Source organism: Delphinus delphis, chromosome 3, assembly GCF_949987515.2.
Source record: "Delphinus delphis chromosome 3, mDelDel1.2, whole genome shotgun sequence".
NCBI classification, from domain to species: domain Eukaryota; kingdom Metazoa; phylum Chordata; class Mammalia; order Artiodactyla; family Delphinidae; genus Delphinus; species Delphinus delphis.
Genome location: NC_082685.1, coordinates 22,430,517 through 22,447,259, shown reverse-complemented (window position 1 = coordinate 22,447,259; position 16,743 = coordinate 22,430,517). Strand labels below are relative to the sequence as shown.

At 49.0% G+C, this 16,743-nt stretch overlaps 1 protein-coding gene across 2 annotated transcripts in view; it reads left to right on the top strand.

Annotated features, from left to right (window-relative positions):
- Positions 1 to 1,488: 1,488 nt before the first annotated feature.
- CPLX2 (complexin 2) overlaps positions 1,489 to 16,743 on the top strand; it is an 83,534-nt gene continuing 68,279 nt past the window's right edge. Inside the window, exons 1-2 of one of the 2 annotated variants that reach the window (XM_060008360.1) lie at positions 1,489 to 1,714; positions 11,949 to 12,029. The gene's annotated coding sequence lies outside the window, so the exon portion shown is untranslated. The remainder of the gene's footprint in view (positions 1,715 to 11,948; positions 12,030 to 16,743) is intronic. The other variant, XM_060008361.1, reaches the window with a different exon arrangement.

The following is a 16,743-nucleotide window of genomic DNA, read 5'->3' as shown; positions in this document are numbered from 1 at the left end:
AGGGTCCCAAACAGAGAAAACAGGAAAAAAAAAATTTTTTTTTAAAGCAGCTTTAGGGACTTCCCTGGTAGCTCAGTGGTTAAGAATCCATCTGCCAACGCAGGGGACACGGGTTCAAGCCCTGGTCCGGGAAGATCCCACATGCCGCGGAGCAACTAAGCCCGTGCACCAAAACTACTGAGTCTGTGCTCTAGAGCCTGCGAGCCACAACTACTGAAGCCTGCGAGCCACAACTACTGAAGCCCCAGTGCCTAGAGCCCGTGCTCTGCAACAAGAGAAGCCAACGCAATGAGAAGCCCGTGCACCACAATGCAGAGTAGCCCCCGCTAGCCGCAACTAGAGAAAGCCCGCGCACAGCAACCAAGACCCAACGCAGCCAAAAATAAATAAGTAAATTAAAAAAAAAAAAAAAAGCAGCTTGGTACAAAATGGAAGTTACTGTAGGTGGAATTACTGAGTCAAGGGAGAGTTGATGGAAGGACGCCATGTGGGGCTTTGTAGGCTGTGATTTTTTAAAAATAAATAAATAAATAAATATCTTCCTTTCCTTGCTCATTTGAATATACATTCATACGTTGAATGAATTATATGTTGAATATATATTGAATATATGCATATATATTCAAATGAGCAATCATATGAAGGAAAGGAAGCTACTGTGACTTCTGTTTCTCACATGTACATTCACTCAGCATATATAATTCAATGATTCAACAGTTCTATTGTGCTAGGAGATGGAGATACAAAGATAAAACATGGAAGCAGCTTTTATGAGCCTGGTGACAGAGGATATAGATACGTAAGTAATTACAAAACAATGTGACAAGTAGTCTAGTAAAGGAATTTAGAGGCTGAGGGAGCTTAGAAAAGAGAGTGACTGTGCCTTAAGGGATTAGGGAAATTTTCATTGAAAATGAAGACACTTTTACTTGCAAATAAAGCATAAGTAGTAAGGGGGAAGAATGTTCCAGCCCAAAGGAGCAGCAGGTGCTAAGGCACTGGGGCGCGCCTGTTCAGAAGGAGTGGTCATCTGTCCTGATGGGAACACAGCTGGAGAGGAGGCCCTGGGTCTTCCTGGTAAAGGGTCTTTAAATGGCACACCAAAGAGCTTGCGTTTTATTATAGATACACGATATATATGGAAGGTTTAGAAAGCTCTCTCTAGGGAATGATAGATGATGGACTGGAGTTTTAGGTACTAGAGGCAGTTGGACCACTGAGTGGAGTTTGCAACAGAGCAGGTACAAGATATGCATTTGGTCACTGGTCACAGAAATGGAGAGGGAGGGAGAGATATTTCCAAGGCAGGATGCCCTTTGTCCCTTAAGTAACAGGACCCTGTTAGTCCCCAAACTTCAGGGCAGAAATGACTGTATGGGGAATTCCCCCATGCCTCCCTCTTGGTTTCATACACCTCTGCTGGCGCCCTCTCTCGTCCCCGTCGCCAGCCCCCGCCTCCTTTTTCAGGAAGCTTGGGTCTCCCTGGGAGCGGGTCTGCCCTTGGGGAAGGCCTCTCGGGTCTGTGCCCTGCAGCCCGACTGACATTCGGGTCGGATCGAAGAGGGGCTCGGCGGCCCCTGCGTGCACTTGTGCTAGCCCGGGCAGGAGGGAGCGCCTCTGCGGAGAAGCCCAGGAAGTGGGGGAGGGAGAGACGTGCCAGAATCTCGGTCCCGGGCGCCCTGGTCGGCCGCGGAGGAGCTGCAGCCTCCAACAGGTTCGTAGAACGCGCGCTCGCTCTCTGTCGCTGAGCCGCCACCGCCTCCGCTGGAGCAGGTTCGCCGGAGGGACCCTAGCCATAGGCCCCGCGCTGCGGAGCTCCCTGAGGGCGGCTTCCTCCGCCCTCCTTCCTTCTCCCAGTAGCTCTCAGCTGCCGCCGGCTCTTCCGGGGCGAGGAGGAGGGAACCCCAGGCTCCGTATCGCTTCAGCACCGCCTCAGGGACAGCTCCCGCTCCCAGCGTGGCACCCTCCCCGGGTCAGCACTTGCACAGGCGGACAGCGGCCGCCCGGGCAGCTCCTCTCCTCTTTCGGTTCTGGTTCAGTACCACGGCAGCGGAGGACAGTCCCTGGCCCCCTCTGGCTCCGCTCCCCGCGGCAGCACCGCGGCGGCGGACAGGTCTTTCCGGGCTCCGGCTTCCCAGCGAGCCGCGAACAAAGACAAGGGGCTGGAGCCTCCCGCGCTCCTTGGGAGTGGGTGGTTGACTCGATGGGGGGATTTCGACTTCCCCCAGAGCAGTGTCAGGGGCGAGCTGGGGGGGAGGGGCCTAGTCACATTCGCGCGTCTCTGGCTTAGGTCTGCAGTTCACCAAGGCCTGGCCGTGCAATGGCGGGTCCCAGCTGGAAGTCGGAAAGAGGGTGGGAGGGGAGACAGACACGGAAGGGTCCCGGGCTGCAGCTGGGCAGGCTAGGCCTAGGCTAGGAGGAAGGAGTGCGCCGCCCCCTTTTTCCTCCAAGCCCCCACCCTTAGCTCAGGACCACGGACTTCCTTCGGAGAACCTAACACAGATGCCTGAGGCTGGCAGCTGCAATCACTGACTCTGGCTGTCCCCGGAACATCCCTAGAAAGTGTGAGCCTGAGTTTCCTTGGGGGGAGGGGGCCGAGAAATCGCGGGGAAGCCTCACGAAGCCGGCAGCTACATACTCCCCCTCCCTCCTGCCTAGGGTTCCGCCCCCACCTCCAGAGTGAAACCCGCAGGGAAGGAAGGGAGAAGGAGGGGACCTGGACAACAGGTTGTGAACACGGCTGGGCTCTGGGAGGTTGCAAGTAGCAAGCGAAGAGGTTGAGAAGCTGGGAGGTTCCCAAACAGGGAGGCCAGTTCAGAGGTAGGAGACCAAACGTGGAAAGAGGAAACGTTTTCTCTGCTAGCTGAAGCTGGGAGGGCCCTTGGATCACGTGATCCTCGCGCTCACTGATGGTCTCACCGGGAGATGGGAAGACTGAGCTTAGGGGGCAGAGGTAATTTGCCCAAGGTCACTCAGCAATTTAGCAGCAGAATTGAGCCTAAAGTTCAGGCTCTCAAAAGCCTGGACCTGTTATGTAAGATTCATAGATAAGTCTTAAAAATCCCAGATGCGCAGAGAAGTGCAGAGTAGTTTCAGTTCTGAGTCCAAATCTCAGCTCTGTCACTTACTGGCATGTGACCTTGGGAGAGCGACCTTCTGAGAAGACAGGTTAATAGTATCCACTTGCAGTGAGGATTTAACGAAATACCTATGTAATGCAATTAGGGTAGTACCTGGCAAATAATAAGTGTTCAAAAGTAATAGCTACCGTTCCTGTCATTATTCTCTCTGTAAACATGTTCTGAGGACTCTTATGTGCACTGGCTGTGAACTGGGGAGATAGAGAAGTGTCCTGAAAAGGACACAGACCAGCACAGGAAGCAGAAAGGAAAACAACTGCAATATGATGTGATACGTGCTATAATCAAGGTGAGTACACAAGGCTCTGAGATCACAGAGGCAGGAGTGATGAACAGTGAGGGAAGGAGGAATACTACCTTGGACAGATGGAACTGTGTGTAAAGGCCTAGAAGTGTGAAATCACAGCCACCAGGGTGATATCACTGTGCCAGAGGGTCCTCAGGGTGGGGACTATGAAATGAGAGTGGAGAGAAAGCTGGAGTCAGTCTCCAAAGGGCCTTTTGTGATTAAATATTTCAAACACATTTTTTAAAATAGAAAGAATAGTATAATAAAACCCTACGTACCCATCATTCAGCTTCAACAGTTGGCCCATTTTGTTTCATCTATACTCACTCTCATCACACATACACGTACACACACACACAGAGACTTATTTTGAAGCAAACCCAAGACATCGTATCATTTCATGCAAAAGGATTTTTAACATCAGTAACAACCTCTGCCATTCGAATGCCATTCCACCTTGGAAGTCACTAACTCAAATCATGACTTTCTCTCTTCAATATGTTCTGAACATTCCTGTCCTTAGCAGAAAGTTTTGAGAGAGGCCACACTACGGCGATAAGCCACATGCATTAGAGAAACTATTTCAGGAAAAGCAAAGGGTACGTCAATCCTCAACAGATTTTACCAAGCCAGAATGATCTCCACTACCTACACTGGGGTTAGAGGCCAGTGACTAGTGGCAAGGCTGATCAAAAGACAGATTGAGCCCCATACAGAAAAAGAAATCTGTATCATACGCTCAGGAATATAGAAAGTGTGAAGTTATGGAAATCAATGATTTGGAAATCATCCAACCCAACAGCTACCTTTTACAGATGAGGGAGACAAGGGTCAGAGATGGGGAGGAACGTATCCAAATGTCCACAGGACCAAGACAGAGTCAAGACTTTGAACTTATAATCAACTGTTCTATTCAGGTCACCATTTTGCCTGGAAGATTAAATGTTAGACTTTCTCAGCCCCTGCACTTGGGATGCCATTTCCTTCCCCATCTCAAAGAAGCTGGAAGGAAGAGACAAAAGTGGTTCTCGAGAGGATGACGATGTGTGGAAGTAGGTCTCTGAGGTACCCTGACAAATTTCCCTTCTATATCCTTTTGCAGAAAGTTGAGGACGGTGGTACCTCTCTTCTGGCTGCTTCACATTAGCAATGGATCTGCAGTCAGACACCCAGACCTTATTTCTGTGCATTTTTGTCCATCCTGCTTGCTTTAACCAGAAGCACGTGAAGCCTTTCTTTTCCCATTTGCCCTGGATTTGGTTACACGTCCTTCTAGGCTACAGACTGCCACTCCTTTGAGGTGTTAAATGAGGCCCAGGCCCTGGCAGGACTCGGAGCTCTTGTACCATCCTGGAGCATGATGTATCTCCTGTTACTAATTAAATGTGATGGCCGTGACTGGTGTGTGTGCTCCCATTGGGCTCTGGGCACTTCTCAAGTCAGCATTTTTGCTTTTCAGGGATATCCCTGCCTGCAAAGTGGTGAGGACAATATCTAACAAGTTTCACTGAGTCTTAGGGGGACAAATTCAAACGTGTGTAAGAAGTTCTAAGCATCCCTGATAAAGAGAAGTCAGTATAGAATAGTCAATAAAATTGCTTTATTTCTGAGAGTATGATTGCAGGTAAGACATAGGAAGGTGATAAAGGTAGTGAATTTCAGCTTGTGAAATTCTCTCAGCTTTTAGCCTGAGATGAGACCAATTTAGATAAATTATATTATCTGGGCTTGGTCGAATTGTAGGATCCCAAAGGGACCTTGGAGGGCAATGTAATCTTCCTTCAACATGTACTCATTGAGTGGCTATGATGTCAGGTACTGTTCCAGGTGCTGAACAAGACACCCCAGACCCCTGCTCTCATGGGGTTTACACACTTGCAGTAGACACTGTCATTAACAACAATTAAAAGGTAAATATGAAAACATTTAAGTAAACAAACAAACAATAGGGGAAGTCTGTCTGCAATGGTGACATGGAACTGAGGTCCAAATTACAAAAAGTCGGTCACGTGTGGATGTGGGGTGAAACATTCCAGGCAGAGGAAATAGCTTTGGCGGAGGCGCTATTGGCTATTGAGAGCCTGGACAGTTTGGGGACAGAGAGGAGGCCAGTGTGACTGGAGCAGAGTGAGTGAGGAGAGTGGCAGCAGACGAGGGCGAGGAGAAGGCAGGGACCAGACCATGCAAAGCCTTCTAAATGCAATGGAGTGTCACTGGATGGGTTAATTAAGCAGGTTTGATTTTACAACTGCCTCTGGTTGCTGAATGGAGAGTGGATGATATGGGGACGCTGGGCTGGGCAAGAGCAGGTAGGAAGTGTGAGTTGCAGCCTCCCCCACTGAGGTGTTCATCATCCAGCAGAGAAGACAATACCCAAACAAGAACAACAGTATTCCACGGGAAGCGCTGCTGTGGGGAGACATGTGCAAGGCATTCTGGGAACCAAGAGACAAGAAGAGTTCATTCAGCCTGGGAGGCATGAGGGAAGGCTTCCTGGAAGTGGGCAATGGCTGTTGAATTGTATCTAGAAAAGGAGAGTAGTAGGGCTGGTGTCCAACACAGACAGAGAGGTAACATAGCAGCAGTGGAGTGCATGGAGTGAGAGCCGGGCTGCCTGTGTCCAAATCCCAGCCGGACCATTTAGCAGCTGCGAGCACTTAAGCAAGTTACCTACCTCTCTGTGTCTCAATGTCCTCATCTTTAAAATGGAGATGTTGAGAATCACAACACATTTCAAGGTGTTTCTGTGAGGATTAAACAACTGAAAATCTGTGAAGCATTTAGACAGCGCCTGGCACTTAGAAAGTGACAAATGAATGTTGTTTAAATAAAAATGGAGCAGAATGGGGGTGGGGGAGCAGGGAGCATGTGCTGAGGAAGGTAGACTAGAGTCCAGCGCTGAGGCGCCTTGAAGATCAGGCCAGAGATACCCATCTTGCTTTTTTATTTGCAACGAGGGGCCATCAAAGGCTCTTAAGCATGGGGATTAGGGGTAGTGAATAAGCTAAACCCCAAAGGCCCAGAGAGAATAAGGACCTACTCAGAGTCACACAGCCAGTTACTGGACACCGTCATCTGTCTCCCCTACAGATCCATTATGGTAGGAGGGCAAGGGCAGTATGTATTTTGTTCCCCCGTTGCAGCCTCGGGGTTAGAAGAATGCCTAGGATATTCTCAGTAAATATTTATGGAGGCATTGCTGAATCAAGGACCGAATAAGTCAGGGAAAGTCAGAATCCTTGAATATACTCAAGAAGGTCAGTGCATTTTGGATAGCGGAGAAACTGCTCTCAGGAAAATAGATCAAATTCCTGGAGCTGTTGACTGGGGACCTTCCAAACCCTAGCTTCTCCCTCCTGTGACAGAGACACTGCCGCCCACGCTCCTCCAGGTGCCCCCTCAAGCAGCAGCGAGCATTGCTGTGTAGGGTTCAGAAGTTAATCTTGGTAAAGTGCCTGGAAGATGAGAACTGTTCCCCAGACATTCAGCGTGGTAATTGCCGGTGAGAAGAAAATGTATGTCTCCATGGGCAAGAGGCAGGACTTTGTGTTCCACAAAAACCAGCCATTAGAATTCCTGTCTCTGACTTGTCAGATTGCTGGGACGGCCGGGCGGGCAAGTAGGGTCTTGCTGTTCAAGCAGCAGATGACAAGAGACTCAGAGGCGCTCAGATCCAGTTCTCACGTTGCTGACCGCCTACTCCGAGCCAGGCCTGGGACCAGGCGCTTCTCCAAATTGGAGAGAATCCTATAGCCCCAGCACTTCCAAGCTGGGTGATTTTGGGCAAATCCCTGCATTTTCTGAGCTTCAAGTTCATCAGATATAAAATGGGGATAATACAGCCGGCCCGCCTGGGTCATTTTCTTTTGATTCTGACACTGTGGGGTTCGGGTTGTTACCTCGTTTCACAAATGTGGAAACTGAAGCTCAGGGTATGGCTCACTGATCCCTCAATACTCACGGAGCACCTATGATGGGCCAGTAACTATTGCAGGAGCTGGAGAGACAATGAAGAAAAAGATAGACAAGATACAGTCCCATCTCTTGCAGAGCGCACATTCTAGTGGGGAGACAGGAAACAAGCGAGTAAACCAATATAATTCCACCAAGTTATATAAGTGCTAGGAAGGAAATAAAAGAGGAAGTGTGCTAAGGAGGGTCGGGGATACTTACATAAGGCAGGCAGGGGAGACTTGAAGGAAGGGGCATTGAAGCTGACATCTGGATGGGGAGAAGCAGCTGGCCATGAAACACATGTCCAGGCAGAAAGTGCAAAGGTCCTGCAGTAGGAATAAGCCTGACGAGGTCACAGAACAGAAACCTAGTCAGTGAGGGGGAGGGTGGTAGAGAAGAGGACAGAGAGATTGACCAGGGCCAGAGCAGACAGGGCCTTGAAGACTCATTGAAACAGAGGGGTGACGGAATCTAAATTCTGAGTCACTTCCCTCCATCACCACACCAGTAAGGGACCTGATGTGGCAAAGCGCACATCAGAGTGATCTCCTGGACCCCTTCAGGCCCGCAGTCCCTGCTGCCATCTCCAGAGCAGGTCAGCCAACGGGCAAGCAAAGTGATGGATTCCCCCGCTGGGAAATAAATCCATCAGCTGGCTGGCTGTCGGGTGGGCACCACAGTGCCTCGCAGGCAGCATCCTAATGCCATGAGGCAGGAGAGGGAGGGAGAAGATACAGGGCCGGCCAAGAGGAAAATCCCAAGATGGAGAGAAGAGATCCTGATGTGGTCACCTCGTTAAATTTTAAACGGTCAAGTTTTGAAGCCAGGGAGTCTGGCTGAGCTCCTTCCATACATAACCATGTGGGCCCTCCATTTATCTGGAAAATGGGAATAATAATAATAGCAAGTATCCTAATGATTGTTGTGAAGAGCATTGTCATGCTGAAGATCAGCACAGTGCTTGGCACACAGTAGGTGTTCACTAAATGCTTGTTGCTGGTGGTGGGAGGGGGAGGAAAGTGGGGTTCCATATGTCATTACTGCACACAGCTCACGTGATGAAATAGGTAACATTTGTATAGCTCTTTGCCATTTACAAAGCACTTTCAGTCATACCATTTCACCTGACTCTCAATCCTTTGGCTGAGATAGCATGAGATTTACTTACTTTACAGAGGAAAATAATCTAGGCTCAGAAATGTGCAGTGACTTGTCCAAGTAAGCCAGGATTTAAATTCCTGGAGTCTAACACTAAAATCCATGCCAGCAACAGAGCATCCAACCAATAACCATGGAAAAGATTAAAAACTAGAATAACTGGAATAAGACAATATTAGACTCTAGAGATGGTGCTGTCCAATCTCTTTATTTTACCAAAGGGAAAACTAAGGCCCGGGGAAGGGAAGAGCCTTGACCAAGGTCACAACGACAGAGCACCAGCCCTGGGGTCAGAACCCAGCTCACAAGGTTCCCAGTCCAGGGTCCTGTCCAGTATCCAGACCCACGTCCCTCATCTGATAGGCCTGTCTCCACCTGATCAACCCAAGGGTGCCGGTGGCCAGGGGTGCAGGGCTTGTTCCCTGGGCAGGTCTAGTGGACAGGAGGTGTCCCACCTCCTCCTTCCACTCCAGCCCAATCAGAGGACGAGAGTGCAGAGGCTGCAGTTGCCAGGGTGAAGCCTGCAAGGTTGCTAGGACAGAGTTTGGGAGCAGTCAGGTGGCAGAGGAGGGCTCAGCTGGGGCCGGGGCTGGGCCAGAGACCAAGACCTGACAGTGCTCTTCTTGGAGCTGAGGGAGGACCCCTAACTCTACAGGGTGGGTCAGCCAAAGGCGAGGTTGACTCTCAACAGACAGCCCCTCATCTCTGCCCTCAACACACCACCCAAGCCAGGAGACCAGGTCGTTTCTCCCTGTATCCTGTAGCTCATCAAACACAAGACCTGCTGCTTCCTCCTCCCATGCCCCTTAACCCCGTCAGCTCTGGCTCCAGAAGGAGCTCTCTAGAGCACAATGCCAAGCGCTGCAGTGCCCTCCATCACCCTTGGGGTGAAGTCCACACCCTGCTAAATTTAGACCCTGAAACTGGTCCCAACAAACACCCAGCCTCATCTCTTTCCCCAAGGCTCTGGCCAAACCTAATCCTCCGAATGCCTGGGTACACCATGCTCACTCCATGCCTTTGCAGATGCTGTTCCCTCTGCCTGGGAGACCCGTCCTGTTCCGCTGTCCTCTAAGCCTCAGCTCCAGACTCACCCTCTCAGAGAAGCCCACCCTGCTGCCTCCTGGCAGTGAGGCACCTCTGGCCAACCCACCTGAAGGTGGGTGTCACGTCAGATTTTAACTATCCACTTTCCTGTTTGCATCCCCATTAGGCTAAGAGGTTTTTACATCTCACTCCTAGACTTAACCCACGTTACAACTGTGCAAAATCAAGACTTCTCGGAGCCTCCGTGCCCTCCTCTGTGTGATGGGGATTATGACCCTGGCCTTGCCAGGCTAATGGAGTATTAGAGATTTTGGACGTGAAGAGCTTAACACAACACAAGTACACTGAAACTGCCGTCACTATGCTGTTGTTTACGTCAATACCACTAGCGCCAGCACAAAGGGCTCACTTGTAAACGTCTGCCACATGGGTCCCTCACCTGCTCAGTGAGAATCATCACCACGGCTTGAAAGGGCTCTAGAAAGAGCAAAGCCCCTTTCAAGTGTCAGCATAATAATTCTGATAGTTAACACTCTTGATTCCCACAAGCCCCTAGACCTGTGTCATTCCGACATGCTCATTCCCTGAACAAAATTTATTAAGTACCTACTATGTGCCAGGCAACATGCTAGCTCTTTGGGACTCAGCAGTAGGTAGACACGAAATACTTAATTGCAACATCTACCTTTCTTTCCTTGCCTTTTTTTTTTTTTGAAGTATAGTTGATTTACAATGTTGTGTTAATTTCTGCTGTACAGCAAAGTGACTCAGTTATACACACATATACATTCCTTTTTATATTCTTTTCCATCATGATTTATCCCAGGAGACTGGATAGAGTTCCCTGTGCTCTACAGTAGGACCTTGTTGTTCATCCATTCTAAATGAAAGAGTTTGCATCTACTAACCCCAAACTGCCAGTGAAGGTCAGCCTCCTGACTCAGTACGCAGGCCCTTGCCTGAGCCCAGGGAGGCTGCCGTTTGCTCAGAGATGTTCCTGGTAGCCAGCAGGCTCCACCTGCATACCCTCTTCCTCTCCACCTTCCCCGCATTGCCAGTCTGGAAACAGTAACTGCCCTGTTTCCAATCCAGTTGCTAGCTTTAAATTCAAATACTGTCAGCTCCCTCAGAGCAGGGAGCACACCTGCCCTTTTCACTGCTGTGTCACCAGCATTTAGGACGTGGCCTGGCACAGTCATTCAGCCTCTTATGTACTCATTCATTCACTCACTCAACAGATATTTATCAAGTCCCGCGAAGTGCCAGACTCCGGGGAACCAGCGGTGGAGCCCTGCCTCGCTGAGCTCCTATCTTAGTAGAGGGATTGGGGGGCGGAGCAGAAGACCACCAGTCATGTAAAGGGCTTTGAGTCAGCTGATCTGTTGGAATTCCTGACCTGGGGCAAAGCCCCAGGCCCCACCTCCACCTCGTGAGTCACGGTGAGCATGGTTATGGAAGGAAGAGAAAATACTGGAGGCGGAGGTGACAGGTGGTGCTCAGGTCCCCGAGCAAACATTGCAGGTCCCTGCAGTTTCTGAGGCCTTGGCGTCCAGCCAGGAGAGGAGCTGACTGCAGCAGGGTAGAAAGGTGGGGCTGTGGGTGCTCATCTGTCTCCACACTCAGCCCCGTGGGAAACTGAGAAGATCATTTCCCCTCTCGGCACTTGTGTTCTCATCTATAAAATGCGAGTGAAACATTGACCTCATTCTTCCTAACTGTGTGAAAGCAAATGGGGCAAATTTGTCGAGCGCTGCTCGGTCGACAAATATTTACTGGGTACCCGTTGCCTTTTCCACAATGCTTGGTGCCTCCTAGGAGAAAGCAGAGGACGGTAACTAGGATTTGAGAGGCTACCATATAATAGAAATCTTCACAGACATCATCTTATTTAACACCACCGCCAATAATAATAACACGCACTAAGATGGTGCTTAATTATGACACTGATGCTGTTAGCAGCCCCATTTTATACATGAGGCAATTGAGGCTCAGAGAAATGTAATGGATTTCCCCAAAACAAAAATTCAAACCCAGATATGACTGACAGTAAATCCCATCCATTGACACCAGTCAGAGATCACAGTTAAGCCAGAAAACAGTGTGGTCAGCGGTACCATAGAAGCATTGCCTGAACCAGTGACCAAGATTGGCAACTGCCGTCAGGAGTAGGTGAGGGGGGCCCAGGGGTTGGGTCTCATGCCAAGCAGGGCCCCACCCTGCCCAGCCCTTTGCTGGAATCCAGACGATCAGTGTGGCCTCAACAGAGTCGAGGGCATGCCCTCAGGGGGTCTGGGGTTCAGGAAGCCACTCCCCCCGCAGCTCTCTCCCCCCAGCCCTTAACACCCTCTCTCCTCCTCCAGGAAGTTGTGCGTCTCTGGCATGCTACCTGCTCTGCTCAGTAGCTGAAGGCTCCCCCATCAGAGCTCGGCCAGGAAGCAAAGGTAAGGGTACCACCCACGGTCACACCCATGGGCAGTGTTCAGAGTGCCCCTCACTGCTGGGGAAGGGGGCCATGATCTCACTTCCCCTTTGCAGTCGCCAAGAGTACTCCTAAGTGGGAATGAGAGGGGTCAATCTAGCAACTTGTTAGAACGGCGTTAGCTTGTGTTACAACAAACCCTTCCCTGTGCATGCTACCTTATTCAGTGATGCTCCCCGAAAGACCTGAGGGATGGATCCGCAGTTTACTGATGAGGAAACTGAAGCACAGAGAGGGGAAACAACTTGCCCGAAGACATACAGCTGGAAGGTGGTTAAGCCTGAATTCCAACCCACTTTTTCTTGTCTCTATCCCCGAGTGGTCTATGCACCTTGTAGGTGGTTGGTATTTGTTCGATGAACGAATGAGTGAATTAATGAATTGCCCGAGATCAATGGCAGGGCAGAGCAGGGCTGGAAACTCGCTCTCCTCTCGCTCCCAGTTCCTATGTTTTTCTGCTGAGCTGTGGCTTTCTGCATCGATGAGGTCAACATTCCCTTCTGCACCCCTACCCCAGGATCTCAAGCATCTCACGTGTGATGTTCATTACCCCCCCCCCACCCCGCTGCAGACAAAAAGATGAAAGGTGGACCAGTCAGCCTTGGTTACTCTTCTAGGTGGCCCCCAAGCTTGGATCACACCCAGCATCCCTCATCCATCCACATCGCCTCTTCCCCACCACCCACTACCAGTAATCCAACGTGCATAGTTGTAAACTTGTTTCTTTAAATAAACAGTCTTGAGTTTCATACCAAATAGTCTTTTAAGAGGAGGAACGTCTCCAGGCCACCTCGTATTTAGCATACAGTGAGCCACATATTTGCACAGAGAGAGTGTGTGTGGATATAGAGATCGCCCGATCGCTATAGATATCGTTGCTCATCCAGATGGGAGCTATTTATGATGCTGAGTCACTTGCAGAGAATGCCACTGAGGGATTCCAGGCTGGGCTCAGAGCCCCAGCACCACAGACCTCATGGCTGTTTGCCTCATCCTCACCGTTCACAAATAAGAGAGACAGAGAGAGTGGTCTCCCATCACAGTGCAGGGACAGAAGGAGATATTTTGGCCACAGTATATGAAGACTTTCTCATAATCAGGTCCTATTTCAAGGCATTGTCCTTCATCCAGAACACCGCACCCTTTAAGATCATCTAGTCCAATTTCTTCATCGTATAGGAGCAAAAACTGAGACCCAGAGAGGGAAGGAAGTTGCTTAGTGTCACACACAGGTCAATAGCAGATCTGGTCCCAGAGCTCAAATTTTCTGATGGCTATCTGGGGCTCTCTCCCAACCCCCAGCAACCTTCTTTAGCTTCTCTCCAGTGTCATGCCATTTCAGCCCCTCAGGAGCTTCTGTTCTTGGAGAAGCTCTTGTTCTTTACTGTTCTTTACAGAAGCTCTTGTTCAGGAGCTTCTGTAAACTTGGAGCTGTCCCTGAGCACTACCTTCCCTGGGCTCCTCTAGGAGCCGAGCTGAGTCTGGCTTGTTTGGGTATCCCCCATGCTTAATGCAGGACCTGCACACACTAGGTTCTCAAAGCTTGTGCACTGGGTGTTATATAAAACCAAACACAGTACCAATTCCTGGGGAACCCTAGTTCTCCATTTGAAAAAGCCCCCATTTATCTCCACCCTCTCTTTCTTTTCTCTAAGCCAGTTCTCTATCCATGCAAAAATAGACTCCCTCCCACTCACCACCCATCTCTGCCCAATTCTATAATGAATCAATTTTATTAACAGGCTTTGGGATGGAAACTTAACAAAGGCTTTTTGTGAAAGTCACCCTTTATCTCTGTATATAGTTCACTTCTGAAAGAATTCTGCTAAACTGGTCAAATGGGATTTCGCCTTACATAAAATATTCATTAACCTACTCTTTCCCTCCCTATAGAATGCGTTTGTTAAAGTGATCTCTATCCATTATGATGGATAGAGATATGGATAGTATTATCCATCTTTATCCGTTATTATGGTGATCTCTATCCATTATTATGGATTTTATTCAGTTGTTCTAAGAGACAGTGGGATGAGATGGAAAGGGCCTGGGCTTTGGAATTAGCACTGGGTTACATCCTAGGTGACCTCTTAATAGTTCTTCATCCACAGTGATTGCCGTGAGAATTGAATGATACAATGTCTGTAAGGTATCTTGCACATATAAGTGCTCAATATACGTTTGTGAATGAATGAATTACTCAGGACCCTTATGACTCATCATATCCTGAAGGATGAGAGACCAACTAATGCTGCAGTCTGAAGTCTTGAAGTCAGAGAAGTTCAGGAGAGTAGTTTGAGAAGTCTTGTGAAACAGACCCCAGGGAGTAAGCTGCTGTCTCCAGGCCAGAAAGGGATGCTCTTTCTGTGGTCCCTTGTGGAAGGGATTCCCTCAGCTCGAGGAGAATGTGAGAGTTAAATCTAGGTTCAAAATAGAAAACCCCTTGAGAATAAATGTTGTGCCTTGTTAATTGTCAGATTCTAACTTTACCCAAACCAGAGCCTGGCTCAGGTAGTAAGGAATAGACAAAGAGATATGCAGTAAGTATGCATTGAGTTGGGTTGAGTTGAGCTGAGTAGAACTGACTTGTTGACTTGAATTAACCTGAGTTGTTTTGAGTTTACTAATGGACCCAACTCTAGGGTCTACCAAGGGAGAAGCTTCCTAGACCTCAAGCTTAAATTAGACCTGGTCCCACAGCACAGGGGAGACCCTCGTGATGTTCTGGGGACATTCAGAGCCTTCCAAAGATGAAGGCGTCTCAGAGAGGACCAGGACCATAGCCAAGACTGAGAGAAAAGGGTAGCAGTCTTGACTTGGTCAGGGGGCACCACAAGGCTGAACGTCCTTTAGGAATCTTTAAAACTTACTGGAGCTGTGTGGGGATCTTTCCATATTTTTAGGACAACAGATTCTTCTCTTCCGGGCAAACAAAGGACCTTTGGGGGTACCCACTTCAGTGGGAGATGGCCGCTAGCTTTGAGGGGGTCAAATAAACTCCACCATGAGGGGAGAAGGCAGGCAGAGGCCAGGAGTTAGGCAGAGCCCCATACTGCAGGTGCTCGCACAGTCATAAACTGGTCCTCCTGTTGGAGTGAGGGCTTGGGGGTCTGAGTGAGGTATGATTCTAACTCTAGATTTTCATCAGGTAGTGGTTGCTAAAGGGAACAGGGATCCAGGAACCATAGTGGGGAATCAGACAAGACCTGTGGCATCACAATATTGAGGTCAGTCAGCACCGCTGGGGCTCACTTTGCTGGCTCCAGCTCAGTCACTGCCCATCACAGGATACAACCAGGCATCCGAGAGAAAAAAGAACGGAGGGTTTAAATGAGATTCAGGTGAGCAGTGGCTGCTCAAACCTTTATTGTATTCATCTGTGTCTGTGTGTATCCCTCTCCCACACAAGCTTGGGAACCCATCAGAGGCACAACATCTATTCTTCTCAGTCCTCCCTGTGCCAAAAACTCTGGGTACAGGTTAGACATCAGTGTTCAGTGAATGAATAATTAGGTCAGAGTAAGGCTTACAATGCCAGTGGAAGATTTCAAGAGGGAAAGATGGAAAATTTCAAGATTTCAAGGTGGCAAAAGTCCAAAGTAAGGATGTCTAGCCAGAGAAGATAGCATAGATTCAAAACCTGCCCCTCAGCAGTGTGGCTGCAGGGAAAATTGGACTAAATGGAATCAAGACAGGGTGGTGGAGTGCAGGCTTAAAATAATGTTCCCCGGAGACCCAGACTCCTGAGACAGGCTCTCAGGGGCCATCGTGGGATGAGTTTGAGCAAGAGAAGTTCCCCCAAAACAACCCCATTTAAATTTAAAAGTTGCAATTTTATCTCTTTTATATATTGGATTTCCACACACATTTTCATGTTTAAAGAAATCTTTGGATTGAAAAAATGCATCTGGAAAGCACTAGTGTTGAAATAGCCTAGGCATCTGGAGTTAGGCGGTCTGCATTCAAATCTCAGCCCCAAGGCTTTCCACCTATGGGACTTCAGGAAGGGACCCCTTTGAGCTTCCACATTCTTATCTATAGACCATCCTTCCGGCGATGTGTGAGCATTAACTAAGATGCTACAGTATTTCCCAAAGGCTGGCGTGTGTGTGATTGATGGCGTGCACAGTGGTTTTAGGTGGTATACGGATGAACATTTATTATTTGAATAGCTCACAATTGATGCATGTTAGAAAAACACAAGCAGCACATTAGACTCCATGATTTATGGAAATAATATAGCTTTTCCTTTTAAAATAAAATTCTGTGCTTTTTGAAAGGCAAATTGATTTAAAGAAAAACACTAAGTAAATGAATAGTACTAATACAGCCGAAATCATGAAGCTGGTACATGAATGACCGAAATGTGGGAAAAACTGAGATAACCTGTGTAAAACACGTCTCACACTGTCTGTCCTTTAGGAAGGGCTCAGAAAGTTTCGTTCTTGTACCCTTCTCTCCATCTTAACTTGCTGGGATGGCTGAGCCTAGAATCAAGCTCATCCCCTGCGGCAAAGTAGAGGCCCAGGCCTGGTCAGTCTGGAATACGGTGTGTGGTGGGCGTGGGGCAGGCAACCGTGGTCAGTTTGGAGCAGACAGCAGTGGTCAAGGCCAGGAGGGGAGCAGTGGTCAGGTCCTGGCAGCCAGCTGGCCACAGGATCTTGAAGCAGGCAGAGGCT